The sequence below is a fragment of the Sus scrofa genome, chromosome Y, assembly GCF_054392235.1.
Source record: "Sus scrofa isolate SSC_HxYL_T2T_F1_AM1 chromosome Y, Sscrofa_HxYL_maternal_Yorkshire_Landrace_v2.0, whole genome shotgun sequence".
In the NCBI taxonomy this organism is placed as follows: Eukaryota; Metazoa; Chordata; class Mammalia; order Artiodactyla; family Suidae; genus Sus; species Sus scrofa.
This window is the reverse complement of record NC_139402.1, coordinates 13,890,003-13,895,098: the sequence shown is the minus strand read 5'-3', so window position 1 is coordinate 13,895,098 and position 5,096 is coordinate 13,890,003. Positions and strand designations below refer to the sequence as shown.

The window sequence follows — 5,096 nt, the reverse complement described above, 5'->3', positions numbered from 1 at the left end:
CATACCATATGTTTCACTTTACTGGTTTTTTTGGTCCCATTTTCCAGGCCTTAATAACAGGCACCAAATGTGTATGTTTATAATAGGGAATTTATGTTTACTTCTGGGATGAAATGGATTTATTTATGTAATGGGTTTTCTTATTTAATAAAAAGATTCCATTGGAATGGGATTTTGCTGATCTCACTTTTATTAGGGGGGGTTACTGTTTAAGTAAGGAGCTCATATTTTATGTTAACTGGACCAATTTCATAGGAAAATAAGCACTGACTGAAGGTTATGCTCAGATTGCTAGGAGACATGTCATCTGACAGCTACTTAGCTTAACAACCATTGTGATGCATGGGTGATTTTATCTCTGTAAGCTTACCAAAGCAGCATTTAAAACTGCAGAGTTCAAAAAGCATGCTGTTGAGAAAAGTAGCTGCAGAGAAACTAATCTGAGATGGCACATATTCCTTCAGAAATGCAACCTGTGTCTCCTAAAGATGCACCAACTGGTTCAGAATCCTCCATTACATCTCCATGGGGTGATAACTCAATCACTGGGGACTTGGACTTGAGGTCTCAGATTGAAGAAACGGCTTTTTGGGCTTTGTCTGAAGGCTCCCTGATAAAAAAGCCATGTCGCACATTGTGTGCCTCTGAACCAGATGAAGACGGTGATTTTCTTCCTCTGCCCTTTCCCAGAAAACTTTGGAAAACTGCTGAAAGTGATCACTTTAAGTCCACTTGGTGGGAAGCAAATGGAACCTTGATAGTGATTAATGAAGAACACGTCAAGAAAGAAGTTCTGGAGAGAAAGGGTCCGTTCAGAATATTTGAAACTGAGAGTATGAAAAGCTTAGTTTGACAGCTTAACCTTTATGCATTTAATAAGTTGCAAAGGAATTTTCAAAGATCTGCCTCACTAGCTGACTTTCTGGCAGAAGAAAATGAAGTCTCTGCTCGGAACAAGGCATTAAGAAATTTCCAGTTACTACTTATAGAGGGAGTGTATAAAATTCTCTTTGGACATGTGCAAATATGTCCATCCATATAGGGTCAAAGTAGACCTTGAAAGTGGGATGAAGTACTGTTCCATTTTTATTATGATGATTATTTTTTGTCTTTTTGCCATTTCCTGAGCCACTCCCATGCCATATGGTGGTTCCCAGGCTAGGGGTTGAATTGGAGCTATAGCCCCCGTCCTACGCCAGAGCCACAGCAACGTAGGATCCAAGCCACATCTACAAATGATACCTCAGCTCACGGCAACACCAGATCCTTAACCCACTGAGCAAGGCCAGGAATCAAACCCGCAAACCCATGGTTCTAAGGCAGATGCGTTAACCACTGTGCCACGACAGGAACATCCATGTTCAACATTTTTAAATTGAGGATGGCTTGGTCATAAAATATTTGGGATGATAAATCATTGTCCTAGCCTCCTTGAGGCTTGTCAATGAACCTCAAAAAATGCAGGCCACAGAGCCTAATAATATTACTGTAAATATACCAGACATTTTTCCTTGAGGACAATAGTTGGCTGTGCCCACTAAGAACATTTTTGAAAATATTAGCAATGGACGTGTATTGTTTCATATTAACTCCATATGATGCAAAGAGTCAGATATTATGGTTTCTGTCTCCTCGTGTCTTTGTTTCAAATACCATTAAATAAATTTCTCCTTGGTTTTAGCTGCAGTTCTACCATAATCCAAACTTTAAGTGAGGCTGTCCTCAACTGTTGGTAAGGAGGAAAAGAAGAGTCACGTATAAAAATGCTTCTCCAGTATCGGCTTCTCTACTTCAAGGTTGCAGCATGAAGCATTCTAGAACAGGGCGTACGGTGGATAATCATAATTCTGATTTTGAAGCAGAAACTCATGGAGAAAATGCATTTTCAACCTCCACAAATTTACATGTGCCTTTAGTAAGAAGGCCTTCTACCAGCCAGAGAATTTCTAATACAACTACCCCCATGAGAAGTGACGTTTCTTCTACATCATCAGCATCAGGCAGACCACAGGACAAACTGTCGTGGCTCAACATGCTACCTTAAATCAGTTGACCACGTTTCATACGCACTAACAAAGCAGCTACTCTCCAGCAAGTGGCCACATTGTGAATTTCATTACAACTACCACTTCCATGTCTCAGTACCACCTTATTTCTCCCTTCCCGAGTGGTTATTTTGGAATGACGGTGAAGTCGTCCCCTTTTCCAACCAGATATCAGAATATACCACCAAGAGAGGGCCCTTTGTCTAACCCTCAACCAGCCAACCATCCGTGGTTCCCACTGCCAATGGCCACTGATACCTCTGCTGCCTCTCTCTCAAGGCCAACACCTCCATCCTCTTCATTATTTGAACACCATCCTAATTTTGACCTAACAACGGTCTAGAGATTCTGCAGGATAGTGAAGATGAACATTTATGCTTGCAAATGTCAACAATTTCCTGCAATTCCTTTATTTCAAAAATAAACATATATGTTCATCTTCATAGTTGCAATTACTTCATTTATGAAACAATTAAGGGCTGTTTTTCTTTTTCTAAAGTGATGCTTATTTTTTCTATCATAGCTTGTTTCCCATGTTCTGTCAAGTTTCTACTGTTGAGCAAAGTGACCCAGGCACACACCACCCCAACCACCCAAGACCCACACCCATACACGTATGCATCCTTTTTTTTTTTCATATAACCCTCCGTTGTGCTCCATCAAAAGTGAGTAGATGTAGTTTCCATTGATTTACAGCATGATCTCATTGCATACCCACTCCACATGCAATACTTTGCACCTTTTCTAACCCCCGATTTCCAGTCCATCACAATCCTGCCCCCTCCCCTTTGGCAACCCAAACACTGTTGTCCACATTCATGAGTTTCGTTAAGGTGGAAAGTTCCAATTGTGCCATCTGTTACAGTTCACACATATGTGATATCGTATTGTATTCACCTTCCTCTTTCTGACTAACTTCACTTAGCATGATCTTCTCTAATTCCAGCCATGTTGCTGCAAATGGCATTACTTTGTTCTTTTTTATGGCTGAGTCGGGGTTCCATTGTGTATATGTGTGTATATATGGAACACACACACCACATCTTAATCCAATCTTCTCAATGGACATTTAGGTTATTTCCCTGTCTTGGCTCTTGTGGACAGTGATGCAATGAACATACATGTCCTTGTGTCTTTTTCAAGGGAAGTTTTTTTTCAGCTGTATGCCCAAGAGTGGGATTTCTGGGTCGGTCAGTTATTAGTTCTATATTTACTTTTCTGAAGTATTTCCATGGTGGTTTCCTTAATGGTTGTAACAATTGACATTCCTTTCATCAGTGTAGGAGAGTTTCCTTTTCTCCACACCCTCTCCAGCATTTTTTTTATGTGTGGACTTGTTAAGGATGGCCATTCTGACAGGTGAGAAAGGTACCTCATAGTAGTTTGTATTTTCACTTCCCTAAGAAACAATGATGTTTAGAATTTTTTATGTGCTTTCTTTTTTTTTTTTTTTTTTTTTTTTTTTTTGTCTTTTGCCATTTGTTGGGCCGCTCCTGCGGCATATGGAGGTTCCCAGGCTAGGGGTCTAATCGGAGCTGTGACACCAGCCTACGCCAGAGCCACAGCAACGCGGGATCCGAGCCGCATCTGCGACCTACACCACAGCTCACGGCAACGCCGGATCCTTAACCCACTGAGCAAGGGCAGGGACCGAACCCGCAACCTCATGGTTCCTAGTCGGATTCGTTAACCACTGCGCCACGACGGGAACTCCTTTTATGTGCTTTCTGACCATCTGTATATATATTCTTTCGTGGAATGTCTATGCAGGTCTTTTGCCCCCTATTCCATTGGGTTGTTGGCTTTTTTGTGGTTGAATTGTATAAGGTGTTTGTATATTTTAGAGAGTAATCCCTTTTTAGTTGCATGGTCGCAACAATTTTCTCCCATTGTAAGTTGTCCTTTTGTCTTTTTAGTGGTTTTCAATGCCAGATTGTTTTGTGGTTTTTCCGTATTTGAAAATTTTGGTAGTTAGGAATATTTGACATGCCTCCTTGATGATAACGGTTTCAAAAAAGAAAATGCAACTAAGGAAAAAGACAGTGGGAGTTAAGTGATTTCTGAAATGTCCAGGTTGTATTGAATGGATGCCTAAATTAAGATGGTAGAAAAGAGGGGCAGATGAAGTTCAGTTTTGAAAGGGAAAATACATATTCTTTATGTAGCATTTTCTCAGCTGCATTGTACTCTGTTATTTCAAAGGGAACTTGGATCTTACCTGACAAGATTGTCTTCATTACAAAAAAAAATAAATTTCATGGGGTTGCCACCATAGCTAAGAAGTTAACAAACCGAACTAGTGCTGACGAGGAAGTGGCTTCAACCCCTGCCCTCACTCAGGGGGTTTTAAAGAGGCAGAGTTGCCATGAGCTGTGATCAAAGTGCAGATGTTGCTCAGTTCCAGCATTGCTATGGCTGTTTTAGGCCAGCAGACACAGCTCTGGTTTGACCCCTAGCCTGGGATCCTCCATATGCCAAATGTATGGCCCTATAAAGACAAAAAGAAAAAGATAAGCATAAGTTAGAAAATACATTTCATACTCCAAACTACAGCATAGTTTAGCTTCCCCAGGAACTATGTCCATAAGTGCACCATAACTACAATAATGAAGACCAATGACATAATCAGCGATTGCATCACCATCAGCACATGGTGGTAGTTTCGAATGAAACATTTACCAAACAAACAAAACAAAAACGAGGGGGTATCATTATTGCTTTAAAATGCTCAAACTCTCCGGGTTAGGTGTGCCTTTATTTCCTCCCCTTTATATTTCCTGGTGCACACTTATAGGTTGCGTTCTTGCTTTCCACAAAGAGAGGCTTAAATAATTATGCTGGTCTTTAATGCCAAATCTTAGCATGGTTGACAAATCCGTTGAAGATGTAGAATCTGTCTGACTTGGCAGCTTCATGTTTCTGTTTCGCCACCTTTCTGGAGCCACATTCGGAAAAATTGTTTTCAGTCCTACCAGCAGTCATGTTACAATGTTTCTTGGAGTTGAAAGTACTTCTTGTGGTTGCCTGTTGGGAGGGGGAGGGAGTGGGAGG

The 5,096-nt window shown here is 40.9% G+C and overlaps 1 pseudogene; it reads left to right on the top strand.

Moving 5' to 3' along the window:
* The first annotated feature begins 445 nt into the window (after positions 1–445).
* Positions 446–2,388, top strand: LOC146394381 (heat shock transcription factor, Y-linked-like; annotated as a pseudogene).
* Positions 2,389–5,096: the final 2,708 nt, after the last annotated feature.